The 27,053-nt window shown below is 36.5% G+C and overlaps 1 pseudogene; it reads left to right on the top strand.

Moving 5' to 3' along the window:
- The first annotated feature begins 146 nt into the window (after window positions 1-146).
- Window positions 147-26,694, top strand: LOC112771086 (phytochrome E-like; annotated as a pseudogene).
- Window positions 26,695-27,053: the final 359 nt, after the last annotated feature.

Here is a 27,053-nt window from a genome sequence, read left to right on the forward strand (position 1 = left end):
GTTGAATTCTTACAATAAAACACTGACCTCTTTGCTTAGAAAGCCTTCAATATGGTACTTGCGAAAAAACAGAACTAGAAGTGACGGATGTGCGTAGATTATAGCTATGTCAATAAAGCTTGTCCTAATATCAAGGATCTCAATAAACTTTGCTGTGTGACATGCTCCTTCATGACACACCGTTTGGGATTGTTACTTAGTCTTCTAATATCAAGGATCTCGTCAAGTGTGATGGGGCTGCCCTGTATTAAGATGGGAACTATTGGTTGTTAGGTACAACACTATCCGAATAGCAGGTAAAAGACATTGTTGAATGGTTGCTTAGTACTCATGGCAACTCGACTGGTTTGAGTACAGACAGTTTGGATGATGCTAGTTATCTTGGTGCTGCTTTACTTGGGGATGCATGTGTGGCATAGCGATAGCGCGAATCATTCCGAGGCATTTCTTGTTCTGGTTTCGGTCTCACACTGCTAAGGAAGTTAAGTGGGGAGGGGCCAAACACCATCTTGAGGATAAGGATGATGGAGGGAAAATGAATCCAAGATCATTATTCAAAGCATTTCTTGAAGTTGTTAAGAGCAAACGTTTGCCTTGGGAGGCTTCCGAAATCAATTCTATTCACTCATTGCAACTTATAATTAGAGAATCATTTCACAATTCAGAGAATAGTAGTATTAAGGCTATGAACTACATATATAGAGAAGTGATGCTGGGATTGATGAGCTAAGTTCAGTAGCATTTGAAATGGTGAGGTTAATTGAGACAACAACTGTGCCGATTTTCGGGGTTGACACAGGTGGCCTAATTAATGGTTGGAATGTGAAAATTGCAGAATTGATAGTTTTGCTGGCAAATGAAGCTATTGGAAAATCACTAGTGAGTGGAGTAGCGCATGTAGACTCGCGCAACAAACTTGAAAATATTCAAAGCAAAGCCTTGCAAGGTAACTAATTTCTTGTGGGAAAGTTCAATTGCTATTGTATTTTTAGGTATTGCTAACTTAATCAAATGTCAGATATGATTCAGCTTGAATAAATTTCTCTCAACTATCTTGGTAGCGAATTATTTGAGCAATCTTTTAGAATTTGATTCAATTTTTATCATCTGAAATTTTCAAAATCTTTGTTATTGATTCTGATCTACACATACTTTAGTCCTCGTTAGACTTCAGTTTTTAAATATTCTAAGTTTGTAAACAACACAAAATTTTGTGGTGTAAACTTTGCATTGCTATGTGTGAACGAATGTATCTGGTTTTCCTCGGTTGTAACTGTTGAATTTCATCAGCTTTAATCCAAAATCAAAATACCAGCATTATGTATAATTCAATATGCTTTTGAAATGATGTGAAAATTGGAGTTTATTTGCAAATGAATTTTATTTCTTCTCTTCCTAAATTCTCTTCTTTTCATAGTTTCTTTCATTCAAGATCATTCCATATGCAGAATATCTTAAAGGAACCAAGTTAAATTATTGAAATAAAATTATGCTAAGATCTATAGCAAAGCATATCATATTATTAATAATCATATTTCTATATGAATTAACTGGTGATGTGTTCTTCATGCTTGGAAGACAAGAAATTTGAGTTGAAATTAAAACACTTTAGGAACAACAAAATGGAGTTGTATATCTCATAGTGAATGCTTGCACAAGGAGAGATTACACAAATGCTATTGTTGGGGTATGCTTTGTAAGCCAAGATATCACTTGTGAGAAAGTTGTTCTAGACAAATGAAGGTTGTGGAAGGTTTAGAGAAGGGGGTTGAATCTATGGCCTTCTTTTTCTTTAATGAATCAAGCCTTTAATATATATACAATTAAAAACTATTTGAACTCTGCAGCAAAATTTTTATGAGACAATTTGATTTTGTCTTATAAATATCAAAAAATAGAAGTTAGAGAAAGAGAAGAAAGATGACACAAGCGTGTATCCTGGTTCAGTTGCCTTATGCAATATAACCTACATCCAGTTTCCACCACAATAATGGTAGAATTTTCACTATAGTTAAAGTATTACATACACCAATTTCTTAGGATTTACTCAAATTCTTTCTCTCTCAAGTTCTTACCTAACTTGACTTGGTTATACTAATACCTAACTTTGCACTCTAAGTGCTAACCCAACTTAGAAAGGGGCACCTCTTAGGTACAAGATACAAGAGATTTGAAACAACCTAAAAAAATCTAAAATAACTCTAGGCTTTTCTCTCAAGTGTTTCACTCAGCCTTTTGTCACTCATTGGCTCTTTCTTGAATTCTCTCTTTCAGCTTTTTGCCTCTCAAAAAATTACAGAAAGATATATATTGAAAATGAAATACAAACTGTAAAACATGAAGGAGATTAATGCATCAACAGCCTCTGTTGCTATAAGTTGAACCGGATTCAGCTGACTCTAATTAAGTTCTTCATTTTGACAGAATGCTTCTTTAATTTAGAAAACACTATCCAAAATTGATGAAATCTTCACAGAGAAGCTCCTCAAGGCAAACTCAATATCTGGTTATCTCTCCTTGTCTTCAGAAAGATGAAGATTTTTCTTTTTGTACCTCTTTGCAAGTTGCTTTATTGATCTCTTCTGAGTCAACTCTTCGAGTTGTGTGCTTCCCAGGCTTGTCATTTCACTTTCTTCAATTAACTCCCAAATTAGGGATTTTAAAGCTGGTCTTTTTGCTTAACCGAAGACCTTAGATCAGCAAAGAGAAATGTTTCAATGGCAAACCCAAATTTGAACCATTGAGCAAGTGCTTTGTCCCCAAGAAATAATTTTAGCCTTTGACTCACAACAGTGATTATCAGAGAATATTTTTCCATTTATCCTAAATTGAAGTTGCAGAAATTTGGAGAAGGAGTAAAGAAAGTAAATTGCATGCAAATGGAAATAAATTACGTTTGTCCTATGACTTAGCTTAGCATGCTTTGATTTGGGTGATTAGACACTTCCTTTTGAGTTTTACCTTTCTCTTTCTTTCTTCTCTGGTGAAACGAACAATAAAAATGAAGCTCTCTCTCTCTTTTTCTCTGAGTCTGACCGAAGCAAGTAAGGTGAACAATTGCTTCAACTTGCATGGGGAACGTGGGCTTGGATTGGTTTCTTTCTATTCAGCCCAAATGACTTTTTTGTCACAATTTATTTTTGGGCTTCGCTTGTAACTTTTGCACACTATAGCACCTTCTGTTTCTTTGTTCCATTTGTTTGGGCTGCTGCTATTTTATTTCTTTAGTCTGCAATACTAATCAAACACAATCAACATTAATTGGGTGTTTAACCCAAAAAAATCATGTTTGTCATCATCAATTTAAAATTAGTTATACACTTAACTTAATAATCTCTCCCTTGATGACAAACATAATTGTGACATTAATCAAAGGGATTGAATTTTTAATTAAGGTTGAGGTACTTCCCTTTAGGTGATGTTACTTGCATTTGAATTGCTCCCCTTTTTCTTTCCAAGAGTTGCTTGGTGCGTAAAGTTGAACTCCACACAACTTAACCAGAAAGTGCACCGGGTCGTCCAAGTAATACCTCAGGTGAGTGAGGCGATTAGAAAAGATGGTTGTTTATTAAGAAGCATAAGCGAAAAGTAAAGAACGAAATACCAGATTATTGTAAAAGCAGTGATAGATATTAGTTAAGGTTTCGGAGATGCGTATTCTTTCCAGATTAACTTTTCTTACTGTCTACTTCAACAACGAATGACTCATTCAATGGCAGCGTAATTGACTAACTCATGTATCATCCTCATCAAGTTAGTCTCTTCTAAACCATAGCAGTCCACCATATCTGAGCAACTCATGTAGCATCGTCATCAAGTTAACTCATGGCTTCCTACTATAATCCAAGGTGAAGACCTACGCAATTCACTCCCCTTCGCAAACCTACTCAAAATGCCACAAACAAGGTTGGATCTTTTGGATCAGGGAACACTACTTCTCATACTCTAGCCTTGATGCCATAGAAACCTCAGTAACCCACGGTCAACGGGATTATATGTCACATATTCAATGTCGCCCAAGAACCTCTTGGAATCCGTAGTGCATTAACTAGCTGTGGTTCAATACTATCCGGGTCAGGAGTCGCACGGAACCCATGTAGAACAAGGATGATTTTCATGGGTCATCCTCAATTCATGAGATGAAGAACGAAAATGCACAAGAGAATGGAATACATATATTGAAATATAATAGTAATATTATTAATCCATGAGAATCAGCAGAGCTCCTAACCCTAACTTAGGAAGTTTAGTTTCTCATGCTTACAGTAGTGTAAATGTGAAAAGGTAAAGATGAGGTAGAAGATCCTAAACATGGGTGATATTCTCCTTTAAATACTAATCTAATAACTAAGAAGTACAAAAAGTATGACAAACTACATTAGAGGTGCGAAAATCCATCCTTGGGCCCACTTTGGTTGAGTACTTGGGCTGAGCTTGGCGTCTAACTTGAAGAATGGGCGTTGAACGCCCCAAAGGGGGTGGTTTTAGGTGTTCAACACTGGCTTGTCTCCTTGGGACGTTGAACGCCAACCAGAGGGTAGCTCCTTGGCGTTCAACGCCCAGTATGGGCAGGCTCCTTCAAATAAAAGTATAAACCATTATATATTACTGAAAATCTCTGGAAGTTAGCATTTTAATGCCACTGAGAACGCGTCATTTAGACTTCTATAGCTTTAGAAATACTCGTTCGAATGCACGGAGGTCAGATTCTGACAGCATCTGCTACGCTTTCCTTGCCTCTGAATTAGACTTTGCCAAAGCTCTTCAATTTCAGCCAGAAATTACCTGAAATCACCATAAAATACAACAACTCAAAGTAGAATCCAAAAATGTGAATTTTTCACTAAAACAATATGAAAATGATGCCAAAAAGTGTATAAAATATCCGCTCATCATTGCTCCTCCTGAATTTGTGCTCTTCTCATCTTTCTTGTTTACATATTAACATAGGGAATACAACAATATACTACATACGATTTGTTGTCCATGGATGAAGCATTCAGTAAGATTTTCAAACAATTTCAACAACTCATGAAACATAGCCAATCAATGTACCAAAAATAGCAAGACCAGTAAGCCCAAATAATGCAAGAGCAACAAAAGATGAGCAAAGAAACAAATGTGATGCCAACTAACTTTAATACTACTCCCTCTTTTGTCATCAAGGGAGAAAATACAACCAACTTTCAGACCTACAGCAAATAGTTAAGACATATTCCAGATAAGTAGAAAAATAAAAGCAAAATTAATAGTTGTTAATCGGATTACAATCATTCGAGACAAATAAGAAGTCAAAACACAAAATACAATAGTTCTATGAGACAATTATCATAATAAAACAACATAGAAAATAGCAATAGAGGAGGCATCCTTAGGCATCCAAACCATCCTCTTCATCAAAATCAGCATGATCTTCAGGATCATTGGCCATTGTTTCATCCTCTTGGAGATTGTCAATGAACTTCATGAAAATTGCCACTCTATCTCTGGACTTTCTGAGGAAGTTTTCATGCTTGGTAGCAAGTTTCCTCTTCTTTGCTCATTGCAATTAGATGGTTAGATTGAAAGATAAATTCCTGGACTACACTTTTCACCACTCCATATAAAAGTGATTTGTGTTCAGTAGAAGCTGAAGTCCTAGAGGTAGATAGAGGAGAGGATTCTTCCGTTCATAGTCATCATCATCATCATCATCATTATCATCATCATCAATAACCACCCTTTCAGTTCGAGTTGGTCCATTTTTTTGCTGTTTCACTGAACCACCTCTTTTTATATATGAGTGTCTATTTTCTTATGTCTCATTTGACAAGTCAACACCAAAATATTCAAAAATACAGGTTAAGAACATGCCATAAGGAAGAGCTTTATCTTTCTCACTTCTAACACAATCAAATATATCTCTTACTATTAGGTATGTAAAAGAAATTTCAGGTTTTTATGAGAATAGCATACAAAACCAAAGTGTCATAGAAAGACACCCTTTGATATGAGCCAATTTGAGGAAGGATGGTATGGTTCACTATGCGATGTAACTGAGCACGAGTATAACCAAGAGTTTTGTGAGTTGGAGTAATGCCATTAATCAAAGATATGCGTTCACATACATAGGCCAAAGCATCATTGTAAGAAAGACCCACTCCTTTATCCCACTTACCCGAGGTGTATGCACAAGCACCAACATCAGTGTATTTCAAAGAATCACTGATGGTTTCATTGTTTAGAATAATATCTCGGCCTTTGACATAGGAGTGAATGCTGCCCTCATGATAGGTCATGTTTGCATAAAACTCTTTGACTAAAACTGGGTAAATTGGTTTTTTTTTATTTTAGAAATATGGTTCCAGCCCAGAAATTCAAAATTTTTAGCATAAATAAAACCTTTCTTTTTTAGATTTGGTAAATCAACCAAAAAGATGGGACATATGGTATGATGAGCAATAACACCATCATAGAAATCATTGTTCATGGCAGATCAAAAACGGAGAGGATTGTAATTTAAGTGGGAGGTCATAAAGTGTGATTTGTGTACAAAAGGATCAATAGAGAGCTCTTTAACTGATTTGAGAGGAATGCGAGGATTACCTCTTTGAGGACAAAGAGGAGCGGACCTAGGTTTAGGTCTTGTAGGTTCAGGCACAGGTTCCTCTGCAGCAGGGTGCTTCCCTTTCGAAGTACTTGGCTTGGAAGGAGCGTTGGGAAATGCCGTTGGCTTGGAGGAAGAAGGAAACCTTGAAGGGTTTTTCGTTCGTGCCATGGGGTCTGTACGAGGAAGAGAGGTAGAAGGAGATAGAGAGGGTGTGAATGTCCGATCTTAGGAGCGATTAGAGGATCTAGATTTCTCTGGGAGTTTGAAGATTTTAGTCCTTAGACTCTTTTGAATCACAGTTTTTCTTCCTCATTGGAGTGAACTCAGGTTTTGAATGAAACAAAGCACTAAAGGTAGTGGGGAAGAACCGAGGAGACGTTAGAAGGAGTTATGAAGAGACAAATTTGGTAACTGCACCAAGAAAGAAGGTTTCTTGAAACATGCAACTGCATCACCTATGACTAAACCTTAAGAAGACTTGACATCATAGAAAAGGTGATTTGATTTTATTAACAAATAAAACAAAACAATTTTAAAAGAAACTTTTTCACTAAAAGACAAAACACAAAATATCACATGAATAATGTAACACTCATTGGGCCCAGACATGGTGGTGTTTAAGAAAACATATTGGACCAACATAGCTCTAAACTGAAGGGTTGGCCCAGAAAATTCAGATCGTGCAAATGAGCCCCGAAAGTGATATTCAGAGAGATGGTTCTTCACTTGCCCAAAATTGTCTCATCCACACCTGAGAGACAAAAACTTCAACAAAAACATCAGCAATGCACAAATAGTGAATCATGACTTAAAATCCCTAGATTAGTCCTAAGCTTGCAAAATCTGTCTTCAGCTAGAGGTTTGGTGAAAATATCTGCTAATGGATCTTCCGATTTTACAAATTGAATGCTAATATTTCCTTTTTGAACATGTTTTCTTATTGAGTAAAATCTCACCTCAATATGTTTAGTTCTAGAGTGCAAAATTGAATTTTTCAAAATATTTATGGCACTCATATTGTCACATAACAAGGAAATATTTTCAGCATTTAATTTATAATTAGCAACTTAGGTTTTCAACCAAATAAGCTGAGAGCAACATGAAAAAGTAGCTATATACTCATCCTCTACAGTGGATAATGCCACTGTTGACTACTTCTTACTTGACCAGACGTTTAGAGACTTTCCAAGAAAACAGCATATGCCTGATGTACTCCTTCTATCCACTCTATCTCAAGCAAAGTCTGCATCATAATAAATAACTGTAGAAAAATCATCAATCTTAGGATACCACAAACCAAAATTGGATGTGCCATGAACATATCTAATAATTCTCTTAACTGCTAAAAGATGTGACTCTTTTAGTTGTGATTAGAATCTTGAACACATTCCAACACTTTGTACAAAGTCAGGTCTAGAGGAAGTTAGGTACATAAAAGATCCAATCATTCTTCTATACTGATGAGCGGATAATTTATATGCTTTTTGGCATTGTTTTTAGTATATTTTTAGTATGATCTAGTTAGTTTTTAGTATATTTTTATTAGTTTTTAGTTAAAAATCACTTTTTTGGACTTTACTATGAGTTTGTGTGTTTTTCTGTGATTTCAGGTATTTTCTGGCTGAAATTGAGGGACTTGAGCAAAAATCTGATTTAGAGACTAAAAAGGACTGCAGATGCTGTTGGATTCTGACCTCCTTGCACTCGAAGTGGATTTTCTGGAGCTACAGAAGCCCAATTGGCGCGCTCTCAACGGCGTTGGAAATTAGACATCCTGGGCTTTCCAGCAATATATAATAGTCTATACTTTACCCGAGATTTGATGGCCTAAACCGGCGTTCCAAATCAGCTCAAAACTGCCCGGCGTTAAACGCCGGAACTGGCACAAGAATGGGAGTTAAACGCCCAAACTGGCACAAAAGCTGGCGTTTAACTCCAAGAAGAGTCTCTACACGAAAATGCTTCAATGCTCAGCCCAAGCACACACCAAGTGGGCCCGGAAGTGGATTTTTATGTCATTTACTCATCTGTGTAAACCCTAGGCTACTAGTTCTCTATATATAGGACCTTTTACTATTGTATTTTCATCTTTTGATCACTTTAGATCTCTAGATCATCTTTTGATCATGTTTTTATGATTGAACCCTCTTTGGGAGGCTGGCCATTCGGCCATGCCTAGACCTTGTTCTTATGTATTTTCAACGATGGAGTTTCTACACACCATAGATTAAGGTGTGGAGCTCTGCTGTACCTCGAGTATTAATGCAATTACTATTGTTCTTCTATTCAACTCCGCTTGTTCTTGTTCCAAGATATCACTTGTTCTTCAACTTGATGAATGTGATGATCCGTGACACTCATCATCATTTTCACCTATGAATGCGTGCCTGACAACCACCTCCGTTCTACCTTAGATTGGGTGGATATCTCTTGGATTCTTTAATCGGAATCTTTGTGGTATAAGCTAGAATTGATGGCGGAATTCAAGAGAATCCGGAAGGTCTAAACCTTGTCTGTGGTATTTTGAGTAGGATTCAATGATTGAATGACTGTGACGAGCTTCAAACTCCTGAAGGCTGGGCGTTAGTGACAGACGCAAAAGAATCACTGGATTCTATTCCAACCTGATTGAGAACCGACAGATGAATAGCCGTGCCGTGACAGGGTGCGTTGAACATTTTCACTGAGAGGATGGGAGGTAGCCACTGACAACGGTGAAACCCTTACATACAGCTTGCCATGGAAAGGAGTAAGAAGGATTGGATGAAGACAGTAGGAAAGCAGAGAGACGGAAGGAACACAGCATCTCCATACGCTTATCTGAAATTCCCACTAATGAATTGCATAAGTATCTCTATCTTTATCTTTATGTTTTATTCATCATTCATAACCATTTGAGTTTTCCTGACTAAGATTTACAAGGTGACCATAGCTTGCTTCATACCAACAATCTCTGTGGGATCGACCCTTACTCGCGTAAGGTTTATTACTTGGACGACCCAGTACACTTGCTGGTTAGTTGTGCGAAGTTGTGATAAAGAGTTGAGATTACAATTGTGCGTACCATGTTGATGGCGCCATTGATGATCACAATTTCGTGCACCAAGTTTTTGGCGCCGTTGCCGGGGATCGTTGAGTTTGGACAACTGACGGTTCATCTTGTTGCTTAGATTAGCCATTTTTCTTCAGAGTTCTTAAGAATGAATTCTAGTGTTTCAAGGTGATGTTCTTATCATCACCAAAGCTGATTGATCTTCATCAATTTAGCTCTTGAATGTAATGTCCTGCTGAAGCTTGACTAGCCATGTCTAATTCCTTTAGACTGAAGCTTTAGACTAACATTGCGTGATTCCTGGAATTCTCATTGAGAATTTTGATATCTTTACTTTTCCTCTTCACTTAATTTTCGAAAAATCCAAAAAAAAAATTACAAAATCATAAAATCCAAAAATATTTCTTGTTTGAGTTTAGTGTTTCATATTAAGTTTGGTGTCAATTGCATGTTTCTGTTTTCTTGCATTCATTCATGTGTCTTAAGTGATCTTCAAGATGTTCTTGATGATTTCATTACTCTGATCTTTAATCTCTCTTGACTTGAGTGTTTGTGTTTCTCATATGCATTCTCATTTTGTTAGTGTCAGTAGTATACAAACTTCTAAGTTTGGTGTCTTGCATACATTGTTTATTTGATTTTAGTTGCATTTTGATTATTCTTCATTATTAAAAATCCAAAAATATTTTTAATTTGTGTCTTTTCAAGTCAATAATACAGAGAATTGAAGATTCAGAACATACAGCAGAGGAACTACATAGAAAAAGCTGGGCGTTCAAAATTCCCAGTGAAGAAGGCAAACTGGCGTTTAAACGCCAGCCAGGGTGCCTGGCTGGGCGTTTAACGCCCAAAAAGGTAGTGCTTTGGGCATTAAATGCCAGAATGTGCACCATTCTGGGCGTTTAACGCCAGGATGGCACAAGAGGGAAGATTTTGTTTTCAAATCAAATTTTTTTTTTTAGTTTTCAAAATTTTTTTCAAAATCAAATCTTTTTCAAATCAAATCTTTTCAATCTAATCTTTTTCAAAATCAATTTCTTTCTATTTTCAAAGATACTTGCTATCAATTAATGATTTGATTCAACATTTCAAGTACGTTGCCTTTTCTGTTGAGAAAGGTTTAATGTTTGAATCATATCCTTTCTTGTTAGCCAAGTTATTAATTTTTAAAATCAAATCATTTTTTTTAAAATGTTTTTCAAATCATATCTTCTCAATCACATCTTTTTTTTAATACCAATCATATCTTCTTAACCACATCTTTTTCAAAATAGTTTTCAATCATATCTTTTTAATTTCTAATTTCAAAATCTTTTTCAAAAATCACTTTACTTCTTTCTCAATCTTGGTTTTCGAAAATCAATTAAAGTTTTTCAAAATGTTTTTAAAATCTTTTTAAATTATTTTCGAAAATTTCTTCCCCTCTTCTCACATCCTTCTATTTATGGACTAACACTATTCCTTAATGCATAATTCGAACTCCATATTTCATTGATAAGTTCGAATTTTCTACTTCTTCCTTCCATTTTTCTTTTCCTCTGACACCTTAAGGAATCTCTATACTGTGACATAGAGGATTCCACATTTTCTTGTTCTCTTCTCTTTCATATGAGCAGGAGCAAAGACAAAAGCATTCTTGTTGAGGCTGATCCTGAACCTGAAAGAACCTTGAAGCGAAAGCTAAGAGAAGCTAAGGCACAACTCTCTATAGAGGATCTAACAGAAATCTTCAAAGAAGAAGACATGGCAGCCGAAAACAACAACAATGCCAACAATGCAAGGAAGGTGCTGGGTGACTTTACTGCACCTACTCCCGACTTCTATGGGAGAAGCATCTCTATCCCTGCCATTGGAGCAAACAACTTTGAGCTTAAGCCTCAATTAGTTTCTCTAATGCAACAGAATTGCAAGTTCCATGGACTTCCATTGGAAGATCCTCATCAGTTTTTAGCTGAATTCTTGCAGATCTGTGACACTGTCAAGACTAATGGGGTTGACCCTGAGGTCTACAGACCTATGCTATTCCCTTTTGTTGTAAGAGACAGAGCTAGGATATGGTTGGACTCACAACCTAAAGAAAGCCTGAACTCTTGGGAAAAGCTAGTCAATGCCTTCTTGGCAAAGTTCTTTCCACCTTAAAAATTGAGTAAGCTTAGAGTGAAAGTCCAAACCTTCAGACAGAAGGAAGGAGAATCCCTCTATGAAGCTTGGGAAAGATACAAACAATTAATTAGAAAGTGTCCCTCTGACATGCTTTCTGAATGGAGCATCATAGGTATTTTCTATGATGATCTGTCTGAACTGTCCAAGATGTCTTTGGATAGCTCTGCTGGAGGATCTCTTCATCTGAAGAAGACGCCTACAGAAGCTCAAGAACTAATTGAAATGGTTGCAAATAACCAATTCATGTACACTTCTGAAAGAAATCCTGTGAACAATGGGACAAATCAGAAGAAAGGAGTTCTTGAGATTGACACTCTGAATGCCATATTGGCTCAGAACAAAATATTGACTCAGCAAGTCAATATGATTTCTCAAAGTCTGTCTGGAATGCAAAATGCACCAAGCAGTACTAAGGAAGCTTCATCTGAAGAATAAGCTTATGATCCTGAGAACCCTTCAATGGAAGAGGTGAATTACATGGGAGACCCCTATGGAAACACCTATAATCCTTCATGGAGAAATCATCCAAATCTCTCATGGAAGGATCAACAGAGACCTCAACAAGGTTTCAACAACAATAATGGTGTAAGAAACAGGTTTAGCAATAGCAAGCCTTTTCCATCATCTTCTCAGCAACAGATAGAGAGTTCTAAGCAGAACAACTCTGACTTAGCAACCATGGTCTCTGATCTAATCAAAACCACTCAAAGTTTCATGACTGAAACAAAGTCCTCCATTAAAAACTTGGAGGGACAAGTGGGTCAACTGAGCAAGAAAATTACTGAACTCCCTCCTAGTACTCTTCCAAGCAATACAGAAGAAAATCCAAAAGGAGAGTGCAAAGCCATCAACATGGCCAAATTTGGAGAGGAGGAAGAGGCAGTGAACGCCACTGAGGAAGACCTCAATGGACGTCCACTGGCCTCCAATGAGTTCCCCAATGAGGAACCATGGGAATCTGAGACTCAAAATGAGACCATAGAGATTCCATTGGACTTACTTCTGCCATTTATGAGCTCTGATGAGTATTCTTCCTCTGAAGAGGATGAGTATGTCACTGAAGAGCAAGTTGCTAAATACCTTGGAGTAATCATGAAGCTAAATGACAAGTTATTTGGAAATGAGACTTGGGAGGATGACTTGTCTAGGCAGAAATTACCTCAAAAGAGACAGGATCCTGGGAAGTTTTCAATACCTTGTACCATAGGCAACATGACCTTCAAGAAGGCCTTGTGTGACCTAGGGTCAAGTGTAAACCTCATGCCTCTCTCTGTAATGGAGAAGCTAGGGATCTTTGAGGTGCAAGCTGCAAAAATCTCACTAGAGATGGCAGACAATTCAAGAAAACAAGCTCATGGACTTGTAGAGGATGTTCTGGTAAAGGTTGAAGACCATTACATCCCTGCTGATTTCATAGTCCTAGAGACTGGGAAGTGCATGGATGAATCCATCATCCTTGGCAGACCCTTCCTAGCCACAACAAAGGCTGTGATTGATGTTGACAGAGGAGAATTGATCATTCAAGTGAACAAAGAATCCTTGGTGTTTAAGGCTCAAGGATATCCCTCTGTCACCATGGAGAGGAAGCATGAAGAGCTTCTCTCAAAACAGAGCCAAACAGAGCCCCCACAGTCAAACTCTAAGTTTGGTGTTGGGAGGCAACAACCAACTTCTAAGTTTGGTGTTGAACCCCCACATTCAAACTCTAAGTTTGGTGTTAGGAAGTTCCAACATTGCTCTGAGCATCTGTGAGGCTCCATGAGAGCCCTCTGTCAAGCTACTGACATTAAAGAAGCGCTTGTTGGGAGACAACCCAATGTTATATTTTATCCATTTTCCTTTGTTATTTTATGTTTTCTGTAGGTTGATGATCATGAGAAGTCACAAAATCAATTGAAAAAGTAAAAACAGAATGAAAAACAGAAAGAAAAATAGAACACCCTGGAGGAAGATCTTGCTGGCGTTTAAACGCCAGTAAGGCTAGTAGATGGGCGTTTAACGCCCAGTCTGGCACCATTCTGGGCGTTTAACGCCAAAAAGGAGCACCAGACTAGTGTTAAACGCCAGTAAAGGGCAAGAACTTGGCGTTAAACGCCAGAAATGGGCACCAGCCCGACGTTTAACGCCAGAATTGGCATAGGGAGCAATTTTTCTCGCCACTTGGTGCAGGGATGACTTTTCCTTGACACCTCAGGATCTGTGGACCCCACAGGATCCCCACCTACCCTACCACTCTCTCTCTTCTTCACCCACTCACCAATCACCTCAACACCTCTTCCCCAAAAACCCTTCACTTATCAAATCCCATCTTTCTCTTCACCACTCACATCCATCCTTTATAAAACCCCACTTACCCCACCATTCAAATTTAAACCACTTTCCCTCCCAAACCCACCCTCCCATAACCGAACCATAACCCTCCCCCCACCCCTATATAAACCCATCTTCACTCCTTCATTTTCACACAACCTAAACACTACTTCTCCCCCTTTGGCCGAACCACAAAGCCTCCTCCATCTCCTTCATTTCTTCTTCTTCTACTCTCTTCTTTCTTCTTTTGCTCGAGGACGAGCAAACCTTTTAAGTTTGGTGTGGTAAAAGCATTGCTTTTTATTTTTCCATAACCATTTATGGCATCCAAGGCCGGAGAAACCTCTAGAAAGAGGAAAGGGAAGGCAAAAGCTTCCACCTCCGAGTCATGGGAGATGGAGAGATTTATCTCAAGGGTGCATCAAGACCACTTCTATGAAGTTGTGGCCTTGAAGAAGGTGATCCCCGAGGTCCCTTTCAAACTCAAAAAGAGTGAATATCCGGAGATCCGACACGAGATCCGAAGAAGAGGTTGGAAAGTTCTTACCAACCCCATTCAACAAGTCAGAATCTTAATGGTTCAGGAGTTCTATGCCAATGCATGGATCACCAAGAACCATGATCAAAATGTGAACCCGGACCCAAAGAATTGGCTTACTATGGTTCGGGGGAAATACTTGGATTTTAGTCCGGAAAATGTAAGGTTGGCATTCAACTTGCCCATGATGCAAGGAGATGAACATCCTTACACTAGAAGGGTCAACTTTGATTAAAGGTTGGACCAAGTCCTCACAGTCATTTGTGAAGAGGGCGTCCAATGGAAGAGAGATTCAAGAGGAAAGCCGGTTCAATTGAGAAGGCATGACCTCAAGCCCGTGGCTAGGGGATGGTTGGAGTTTATCCAACGCTCAATCATTCCCACTAGCAACCGGTCCGAAGTTACTATAGACCGGGCTATCATGATTCATAGCATCATGATTGGAGAAGAAATAGAAGTTCATGAGGTGATATCCCAAGAACTTTATAAGGTGGCGGACAAGTCCTCTACCTTGGCAAGGTTAGCCTTTCCTCATCTTATTTGTCACCTCTGTTATTCAATTGGAGTTGACATAGAGGGAGACATTCCCATTGATGAGGACAAGCCCATCACTAAGAAGAGGATGGAGCAAACAAGAGACCCCTCTCATCATGAAATTCCTGAGATGCCTCAAGGGATGCACTTTCCTCCACAAAACTATTGGGAGTAACTAAACACCTCCCTAGGAGAATTGAGTTCCAACATGGGACAACTAAGGGTGGAGCACCAAAAACACTCCATCCTCCTCCATGAAATTAGAGAAGATCAAAGAATCATGAGAAAGGAGCAACAAAGGCAAGGAAGAGACATTGAGGAGCTCAAGCACTCCATAGGATTTTCAAGAGGAAGAACAAGCCGCCATCACTAAGGTGGACCCGTTCTTTAATTTCCTTGTTCTTTATTTTCTGTTTTTCGAAAAATCATGCTTATGTTTAGCTATGTTTGTGTCTTGTGATCATTAGTGTCTTAGTGTCCATGCCTTAAAGTTATGAATGTCCTATGAATCCATCACCTTTCTTGAATGAAAAAATGTTCTTAATTGAAAAAGAGAAGAATTGCATGAATTTTGAATTTTATAACAGTTTAATTATTTTGATGTGGTGGCAATACTTTTGTTTTCTGAATGTATGCTTAAACAGTGCATATGTCTTTTGAATTTGTGGTTCATGAATGTTGGCTCTTGAAAGAATGATGAAAAAGAAGACATGTTACTGAGGATCTGAAAAATCATAAAAATGATTCTTGAAGCAAGAAAAAGCAGTGAATACAAAAAAAACGAAAAAAAAGGGAGAAAGAGAAAAAGAAAGAAAAAGAAAGAAATAAAAGTGTGATCCAAGGCAAAAAGAGTGTGCTTAAGAACCCTGGACACCTCTAGTTGGGGACTCTAGCAAAGCTGAGTCACAATCTGAAAAGGTTCACCCAATTATGTGTCTGTGGCATGTATGTATCCGGTGGTAATACTGGAAGACAAAGTGCTTTGGGCCACAGCCAAGACTCAAAAAGTAGCTGTGTTCAAGAATCATCATACTTAACTAGGAGAATCAATAACACTATCTGGATTTTGAGTTCCTAAGGAAGCCAATCATTCTGAATTCCAAAGGATAGAGTGAGATGCCAAAACTGTTCAGAGGCAAAAAGCTAAAAGCCCCGCTCATCTAATTAATACTGATCTTCATAGATGTTTTTGGAATTCATTGCATATTCTCTTCTTTTTATCTTATTTGATTTTTAGTTGCTTGAGGACAAGCAACAATTTAAGTTTGGTGTTGTGATGAGCGGATAATTTATACGCTTTTTGGCATTGTTTTTAGTATGTTTTTAGTATAATCTAATTAGTTTTTAGTATATTTTTATTAGTTTTTAGTTAAAAATCACTTTTTTGGACTTTACTATGAGTTTGTGTGTTTTTCTGTGATTTCAGGTATTTTCTGGCTGAAATTGAGGGACTTGAGAGCAAAAATCTGATTCAGAGACTAAAAAGGATTGCAGATGCTGTTGGATTCTGACCTCCCTGCACTCGAAGTGGATTTTCTGGATCTACAGAAGCCCAATTGGCGCGCTCTCAATGGCGTTGGAAATTAGACATCCTGGGCTTTCCAGCAATATATAATAGTCCATACTTTGCTCGAGATTTGATGGCCCAAACCGGCGTTCCAAATCAGCTCAAAACTGCCCGGCGTTAAACGCCGGAACTGGCACAAGAATGGGAGTTAAACGCCCAAACTGGCACAAAAGCTGGCGTTTAACTCCAAGAAGAGTCTCTACACGAAAATGCTTCAATGCTCAGCCCAAGCACACACCAAGTGGGTCCGGAAGTGGATTTTTATGTCATTTACTCATCTGTGTAAACCCTAGGCTACTAGTTCTCTATATATAGGACCTTTTACTATTGTATTTTCATCTTTTGATCACTTTAGATCTCTAGCTCATCTTTTGATCATGTTTTTATGATTGAACCCTCTTTGGGAGGCTGGCCATTCGGCCATGCCTAGACCTTGTTCTTATGTATTTTCAACGGTGGAGTTTCTACACACCATAGATTAAGGTGTGGAGCTCTGCTGTACCTCGAGTATTAATGCAATTACTATTGTTCTTCTATTCAACTCCGCTTGTTCTTGTTCCAAGATATCACTTGTTCTTCAACTTGATGAATGTGATGATCCATGACACGCATCATCATTCTCACCTATGAAAGCGTGCCTGACAACCACCTCCGTTCTACCTTAGATTGGGTGGATATCTCTTGGATTCTTTAACCGGAATCTTTGTGGTATAAGCTAGAATTGATGGCGGCATTCAAGAGAATCCGGAAGGTCTAAACTTTGTCTGTGGTATTCTGAGTAGGATTCAATGATTGAATGACTGTGACGAGCTTCATACTCCTGAAGGCTGGGCGTTAGTGACAGACGCAAAAGAATCACTGGATTCTATTCCAACCTGATTGAGAACCGACAGATGAATAGCCGTGCCGTGACAGGGTGCGTTGAACATTTTCACTGAGAGGATGGGAGGTAGCCACTGACAACGGTGAAACCCTTACATACAGCTTGCCATGGAAAGGAGTAAGAAGGATTGGATGAAGACGGTAGGAAAGCAGAGAGACGGAAGGAACACAGCATCTCCATACGCTTATCTGAAATTTCCACTAATGAATTGCATAAGTATCTCTATCTTTATCTTTATGTTTTATTCATCATTCATAACCATTTGAGTTTGCTTGACTAAGATTTACAAGGTGACCATAGCTTGCTTCATACTAACAATCTCTGTGGGATCGACCCTTACTCGCGTAAGGTTTATTACTTGGACGACCCAGTACACTTGCTGGTTAGTTGTGCGAAGTTGTGATAAAGAGTTGAGATTACAATTGTGCGTACCATGTTGATGGCGCCATTGATGATCACAATTTCGTGCACCATATACCTAGTCTCATCAACAACTTTCTCAGTTTCACCCTTTTCTAACTTTGAGTTAGGGTGCGTGGGAGTTCCCATGGGTTTGGCATTTTTCATACCAAATTTCTTAACTAGTTTCTTCGCATACCTCTCTTGATGAATAAAAATGCCATTTTCAGTTTGCTTAATTTGAAGCCCAAGAAAAAAATTTGGTTCACGCATCATACTCATGTCAAATTCACCTGTCATAAGTTTTTCAAATTCAGTACAAAAGATCTCATTTGCTGATTCAAAAATAATATCACCAATATAAATTTGGACTAAAATGAAAGAATCATTAGAATTTTTAATAAATAGAGTAGTGTCAGTGGTGCCTCTTTGAAATCCATTTTTCAAAAAAAAAAAGAGCTAAGTCTTTCATACCAAGCCCTAGGAGCTTGTCTTAACCCATAAAGGGCTTTTGAGAGTTTGAAAATATAATTAAAAAATTTCTTATTTTCAAAATCAGGTGGTTGTGCCACATACACTTTTCTATCTGTTACACCGTTTAGAAATGCACATTTCACATCCATTTGATACAATTTGAAACCACAATGAGCAGCATAGGCGAGAAGAAGTCTTATGACTTCCATTCGGGCAACAGGTGCAAAGGATTCATCAAAGTCTATCACTTCCTCTTGATCATATCCTTGTGCCATTAGTCTTGCTTTGTTTCTAGCAATGCTACCATCTTTTCCTAATTTGTTCTTAAATATCCACTTAGTGCCGATCACCTTATTTCCATTGGCTTTGGAATAAGTGTCCAAACTTGGTTCTTTTCAAATTCACCAAACTCTTCTTCCATAGCCTTTACCCATGAAGAGTCATTGAGAGCTTCATGTATGTTTTGAGGCTCAATTTGAGAGAGAAAAGCCAAATTTGTTTCTTCATTTGCTTTTCTTATGGAGGAACGTGTCTTGACACCTTGAGAAATATCTCGAATGACAAATTCCTGTAGATAATTCTTTAAGAATCTCCACTCATGGGGTCTTGTAGACTTAGGAGCAGTTTCGGTCACTGTAGGATCCAAAGAAATTGTATTGTCAGAAATTTCGCCAGATTCATGAGACAAAACAGAATTGTCTCCTGTAAAATCTCCTACAGCAGCTTTATCAGATTCAGATGGCCCAGAAATTTATTTCTCTTGATTTTTGGATTCTCCTTCTTTGCCCTGAACTTGATTTCCTACATCACAATCTTCCAAGATACTTTGAACCAAGTTAGTGTCACATAAGGTAACATGTATGGACTCCTCTATAATTCTTGCATCTTGATGATAAACTCTATAGGCTTTGCTAGTTGTGGAATATCTTACAAATAAACATTTATATGCTTTTGGATCAAATTTTCCTAGATTTTCTTTGTTATTTAAGACAAAACTTTTGCATCTAAAGATATGTAAGTAATTCAAGTTTGGTGAGTGACCTTTCCAAAGTTCATAAGGAGTTTTCTTCAAGAATTTTCTTATGATTATTCTATTCAAAATGTGGCATGCCGTGTTAACAGCTTCAGCCCAAAGAAATTTTGGAATATTGATTTCACAAAATATAGCTTTTGTCATTTCTTGAATGCTTCTTTTTCTTCTTTCAACAACACCGTTTTGTTGCGGTGTTCTTGGACAAGAAAAATTGTGTGATATTCCAAATTTCTCATAAAAGGATTCAAATAAATTATTTTCAAATTCAGTTCCATTATCATTTTTTATTGAGGCAATCTTTAAATCCTTTTCATTTTGAATTTCCTTGCTAAAAATCTCAAAAGCCGAAAAGGCTTCATTTTTGTGTGCAAGAAATAAAACCCAACCAAACCTAGTGTGATCCACAATTACCAAACTATAATATTTACCACCTAAGCTTTTAGTTCTTGTTAGACCAAATAAATCAATATGTAGCAATTTAAGTAATTTTTTAGTAGAGATGTCTTCCTTTTATTTAAATGAACTCTTTGTTTTTCGATTTGACAAGCATCACAAGTGATGTCTTTGTCAAATTTTATCAAAAGAAGACCTCTTACTAATACTTTCTTGACAAACTTGTTAATTTAAAATATGCTAGCGTGGCCTAATCTTTTGTGTTATAGCCACTTTTCAGATTCTTTGGAATGAAAACAAGCTACATTTTGATCCTTTAGTTCATCAAGTGTAAGTCAATACACATTATCATAACGCTTAGCAATAAACAATACATCATTAGTCTTTTCACTCACAACACAGCATTTCAATCTTTTGAATATCACCAAATAACCGAAATCACACAATTGACTTATGCTCAAAAGATTATGCCTCAAGCCATTTACTAAAAAGGCATCATCAATGAAAGTAGAATGATTGTTACCTACTTTTTCAATAGCAAATATTTTACCTTTTCCATTATCTCCAAAGGTCACAAAACCTCCATCATACTTGTTGAGTTTGATGAAGAAAGTTGACCTTCTAATCATGTGCCTAGAGCACCCACTATCTAAGTACCACATATCTCTCTTCTTCTTGGATGCTAGCCAAATCTGCATAAAATTTTAAGTAACCTTAGGTATCCAAATTAATTTGGATCCTTTGAAATTAATCCACCTTGGTTGTCCAAGTGCATTAAAGTCACAAACAACATTGTAAGTTTGGTTTCTTACTTATCTTTTTTTAATGAAGCATTGCAAGTAAGAGTGACCAGTTTTCTTACAATTAAGGTAATGATTTTTTTATGCATGTTGCTGAAGTTGATTTAAATTTTGATGTTGGAAATGATTAAAAGGTTGAGGTTTTCTAATTTTTGAAGAATGATCATTTCTCTTAACAAATTTATTTTTGTTTCTTTTTTCAAGACCATTCAAATCAGAATTTTTGAAAGCATATAGGCTTCTTGAATAAGAGGTTCTTTTGCAAAATTGTGGAATTTTGAAAGCAATCTCATTATTTGAGACATAGCCCAGACTCGACTTGTTTGATATAGGTTTAGTTCTTGAAGATGATGCAATTTCATCAGGATAGGGTTTTTTAAATTCCTCTTCATAGGTGGAAACATGTCTGAAACCATATTTATTGATGATAGGTTTTGTTTTTGAAGAAGAAGCAGTAAATTTTGTAGAAGAACTATAAAAAACTGCATTATCTTTTGTCACATATCCTAAACCAGATTTTTCAAACAATGGTCTTTGATTTACGAGTAATTATTCCAAGTTGCTAGAACTTTGAGCAAAATTTGCTAGATTGCTATTCAATCTTTTAATCATTTCATTTGGTCTTTCATTTTCAGGAATAAGCTCTGGAGAAGGATCCACAATGTGCTTTCCTTTTAGTTTCTCAAGTTCAGATTTCAGAAATCTATTTTCTTCAATAATATCTAAAGCACATTCGGTTTCCTTCACCTTTTCTTTCAAAAAATTATTTTCATCTTTCAACATTTCTTTTTCAGATTTGCATTTATTGTATTTTTTCAGCATTTTTTTTCAGAATTGAGGGTGAGATCATTTATGATAACATGTAAATCATCTATGGATAGGTCATAGTAATTTACCTCATCAAGTTGATCCTCACCAGTCATAAAGCAGATTTGAGCTTCGCATTCGAAGTCTTCTTCCTCATCTGAATCGTTCTCAAGATCTTCCAAAGATGCCATGAGTACTCTCTTCTTTTCTTTCTTTCCTTTGTCCTCCTTCTTGAGTTTCGGACAGCTGTACTTGAGATGTCCATCCTCCTTGCAATTGTGAAAAATCACTTTGCTCATGTCCTTTTTGTACTCCTTTGAACTCGAGCCTTTGTATTTTCCTTTGTTCCTCATTAGCCTTCTAAGTCTCCTAGCAAAAAATACAAGTTCATCATCTAAAAAGCTATCACTAGATTCACTCCCTTTTGGTTCAATTTTTGACTTAAGGGATATTCCCTTTTCTTTTGAGTCTTAGCTTGTGTGTGTGGTTTTATAAGCAAGAAGTTTCCCTCTCAGCTTATCATAGGTTATGGGATTTAGGTTATTACTCTCGGCTAGGACATTAGTTTTTGTTTCTCATTCTTTTGTGAGGCTTCTAAGGACTTTTCTCATTAATGTTTGATCTGTGTGTGTTAAACCCATAGCATCAAGGCTGTTTATTATGATTAAGAATCTCTCAAATATTTCATCAATACTTTTTCCATCCTTCATGTTGAACATCTCATACTCCTTTCGCAACATATCAATCCTTGTTTCTTTAACTTGTTTGGTGCCTTCATGTGTAACCTGGAGTTTCTCCCAGATTTCTTTGGCCGTCTTGCATCTTGACACCTTTCGATACTCCTCAAAGCTGATAGCACAGTGTAGAAGATTGATGACTTTAGCATTCAGCTCCACTTTTTTTTCATCATCGTTCCATTCAGTTTCTTCTTTTGGAGTCACTATTCCATCAGCACTTGTCTTTGTTGAAATCTTGGGGCCGCTCACAATAATCTTCCATATGTTGTAGTCGATAGATTGGATGAAGATTTGCATCCTTTCTTTCCAGTAAGCATAGTTCTTCCCGTTGAAGAAGAGAGGCCTATTGTTTGACCAACCTTCTATTAGAGTGTAGGCAACTGTGGTTGTGCCTAAGTTGTTCGCCATTAAACCTTTGCTCCAAACGGTGAAGCTTGATTCTTGAGACCTTGACTCTTGATACCAATTGAAGGTTGTGGAAGGATTAGAGAAGCGGGGTTGAATCTATGGCCTTCTTTTTCTTTAATGAATCAAGCCTTTAATATCTAAGTTACAGTTAAAAACTGTTTGAAATGTGCAGCAAAAATTTTATGAGACAATTTCATTTTATCTCATAAATATCAGAAAATAGAACTTAGAGAAATAGAAAAAAGATGATACATACATGTATCCTGGTTCAGTTGCCTTGTACAATGCAACCTACATCCAGTCTCTTCCACAACAGTGGTGGAATTTCCACTATAGTTAAAGTATTACATACACCAATTTCTTAGAATTTACTCAATCCTTTCTCTCTCAAGTTCTTACCTAACTTGACTTGGTTATACTAATACCTAATTCTTCACTCTAAGTGCTAACCCAACTTAGAAAGGGGCACTTCACAGGTACAAGATACAAGACATATGAAACAACCTAAAGAAATATGAAATAACTCTAGGCTTTTCTCTCAAGTGTTTCACTCAGCCTTTTGTCACTCAATGGCTTTTTCTTGAATTCTCTCTTTCAGCCTTTTGCCTCTCAAAAAATTACAGAAAGATATACATTGAAAATGAAATACAAAATGTAAAACATGAAGGAGATTAATGCATCAACAGTCTCTGTTGCTATAAGTTGAACCGGATTCAGCTGACTCTGATTAAGTTCTTCATTTTAGCGGAATGCTTCTTTAACTTAGAAAACACTGTCCAAAATTGATGAACTCTTAACAGATAAGCTCTTTAAGGCAAACTCAATATCTGATTCTCTCTCCTTTTCTTCAGAAAGATGAAGATTTTTTTGTACCTCTTTGCAAGTTGCTATTTTGATCTCTTCTGAGTCAACTCTTCGAGCTGTGTGTTTTCCAAGCTTGTCATTTCACTTTCTTCAATTAATTCCCAAATTAGGGATTTTAAAGTTGGTCTTTTTACTTGAACGAAGACCTCAGATCAGCAAAGAGAAATGTTTCAATGGTAAACCCAAATCTGAACCCTTGAGCAAGTGCTTTGTCCCTAAGAAACAATTTTTGTCTTTGATTCATAGCAGTGATTATCAGAGAACACTTTCTCCATTTATCCCAAATTGGAGTTACAGAAATTTAAAGAAGGAGTAAAGAAAGTAAATTGCATGCAAATAGAAATAAATTAGCTTTATCCTCTGACTTAGGTTAGCTTGCTTTGATTTAGGTTATTAGACACTACCTTTTGAGTTTTACCTTTCTCTTTCTTTCTTCTTTGGTGAAATGAACAAGAAGAATGAAGCTCTCTCTCTCCCTTTTTCTCTTAGTCTGACCGAAGCAAGTAAGGTGAACGATTGCTTCAACTTGAATGAGGAACATGGGCTTGGATTGATTTCTTTCTATTCAGCCCAAATGATTTCCTTGTCACAATTTATTTTTGGGCTTCGCTTATAACTTCTACACACTGATAGCTTCTGTTTCTTTGTTCCATTTGTTTGGGCTGCTACTATTTTATTTCTTTAACCTGAAATACTAATCAAACACAATCAAAACTAATTGGCTGTTTAACCCAATAAAATAATGTTTGTCATCATCAATTTAAAATTAGTTATACATTTAACTCAACAACAAATTTGTCAAGTTGGAAGGTGATTACAAAGCTATCATACAGAGTCTCAATCCGAATGGAATGCAGGCATGGAAAGGATAACTAAGTGGCTGGAAGAGAGATGAAGTCATAGGAAAACTTCTTCCCGGGGAAATCTTTGGAAGCTTTGTTAGACTGAAAGGTCAAGATACACTGACTAACTTCATGATCTTGCTTTACCGGGGAATTAGCGGACATGAATTCGAGAAGTTTCCCTTGGGATTTTTTGATAGAGGCTTACATCACCGCTAACAAGAGGATCGATACGAGTGGGAACATGATTGGCTGTTTCTGCTTCTTGCAGATTGTATCTCGCGATCCGAATGGACAAAATCTTCCTGAGAGGAGGAAGAGAATATCTGAGTCTAAGGAGTATGCTTATATATTACAAGAGATGATGAATCCTTTAAACGCATAAGCTTCTGGAGAAAACAGCTGTCTCAGAAAGCCAGATATAGGAAGTATCAATGAAGGGTAAGTGATCGTGATCCATTTTCATAGGCACGTTGAATTCCGATCCTTAATTTCCTTTCTTGACTTATATGTTATATCTCAAATTTTAAAAGATTTACGTTTCAAAGTATCTGTCAGACACCCTTAATTTAATTGTGATGATTAAATAACTATTTGTTATAGAAATTTATTAGTTACAGACTAAATTTATCACCTATCTTAACATTTCATGTATGTGTTATTTGTTATTTTACAGTTATTCAGAAATATATGAAACAATATAATGATTTTATGCATAACTAATTTCCCCAGCTAAACAAAAAAGACAGACTTTTCTTAAATTTAACGCTAATAATATTAATAGCAGCAGTGTGCAGCTAAACATGGAGGAATTTCTTCTTGGGAGTATTCTAGATGCCATTGTGAGTCAAGTGATGCTGTTGGTGAGAGGAAAAAGCTTGCAGCTGTTTCATGAAATTCCTGATGAAATGAAAACACTTGCTCTGTATGGTGACCAAATAAAGCTTCAAGTGGTCTTATCTGACATTCTGTTTAATGTAGTCAACCATACACCATTTCCAAAGATTTCACCTGGTTTGAAGATAATTCAGGACGGCCATGAGTTTATCCATTTCAAGTTCAGAACTTATTTTATCTCTTTATCATGGCTCTTTTATCTAAAATCAAGATGTTTCCGGCTAAATTAAAACTGGAGTTAGTTATTTGGAAGTGAAGGGAGTAATCTGATTGCTAACATATCTTTCCCACAATGGATCAGTGTCTTAAACATCTAGCATTTGATTTTCTTAAGTTATGAAAGTTAATATTAGTTGATCATTCTCTTTTTTGGGGAAGTGAAACTTCTGCAAATGTTAATGTAATATGTCTGATCCATGTGTGAATAAGTTATTTTGAAAATTGGACCTCTTTGACTAGGGAAGTCCAACTTTCTTTGACTTGGATATACCATGTGTTACACGTTTTCTAGTAATCAAATCATCCAGAAGTAGAACCATGTGAAATTTTCATTCTTCCAATCAGATATAGGATTATAACGTTACTCACTAACGTTAATGCCTCAGTTCTAAAACATTTCTAATGCAAAGCCCCATATGTAAATTAATGCCAAAAACAAGACGTTCCTAAATATCACATGCCCTTAAAAGTTCCTCTAAATGACATTGCACTTTAGAACTGGTCATAATTCATTAAAGCAATTTTTCTTTACTAGTCATAACCAAGTGTGCTTTTGAGTCATATGCAAATAATTTTCCTTGTATTTGAGTCTTTAATTTATGAAAGTATTAAATCCAATCAGTGTAACAATTCTCCACTCTTATGAAATGTCGAGACATGAATCAATTATCTAAAAAAAAAAGTAGTCTTATGCAAACTAGCCTGTTATTTAACCACACTTTTTTTACAGAATGAGCCATTCCAGTCAAGGTCTTCCTTCTAACACACTTCAGGATATGTTTGAAGAAGGGAATCAATGGACTACACAAGAAGGTTTAGGGCTATATATGTCAAGAAAAATGCTTAGTAGGATGAATGGTAATGTTCACTATGCGAGAGAACAAAATAAGTGCTACTTCCTCTTTGATCTTGAACTTAGAACAAGAAAAGAAAGGCAAAGGAATTTGCAAGCTGAGACAAGCATGTTGAGTTAACTTTTCTTTTTTCATAAACTAGATTTGATGCTTGATTGAAATTGTTTAGTTAGAGGATATATATTTATGGCAAAATTATTGGCCAACAAAAATTATGCCTGTTTTCTATGGCTGGCTTTAAAAATGTTAGAAACAAAGGCTAAATTGGAGAAAGAATTTGTATATTATTGAGTGTATTCAAGTTATTTTAATGATACAATATAAAAGGGTATTCATAGGTGTTAAGAGAATCATAATAATAAAAACGTAATATCCTATAATAAATATTCAGATATGCTAAATAATGTTAATTGATCCTAATTGATCATAATTATATTCTAATAAAAAATAATACAGTTACATAAATTAGATTTGATGCTTGATTGAAATTTAGTTAGAGGATAATTGAAATTGTTTAGTTAGAGTATATATATATATGTTGGCAAAATTATTGGCTAACAAAAATTATAACTGTTTTCTATAGCTGGCTTTAAAAATTTGTAATGCTTCCCTAATAAATTGATATGTGTGCCAATATATTTATTTTTCTATATTCATTAAATTACTAAGACTCAGTAACAATAATTCTAA

Source organism: Arachis hypogaea, chromosome 3 (genome assembly GCF_003086295.3).
Source record: "Arachis hypogaea cultivar Tifrunner chromosome 3, arahy.Tifrunner.gnm2.J5K5, whole genome shotgun sequence".
NCBI classification, from domain to species: domain Eukaryota; kingdom Viridiplantae; phylum Streptophyta; class Magnoliopsida; order Fabales; family Fabaceae; genus Arachis; species Arachis hypogaea.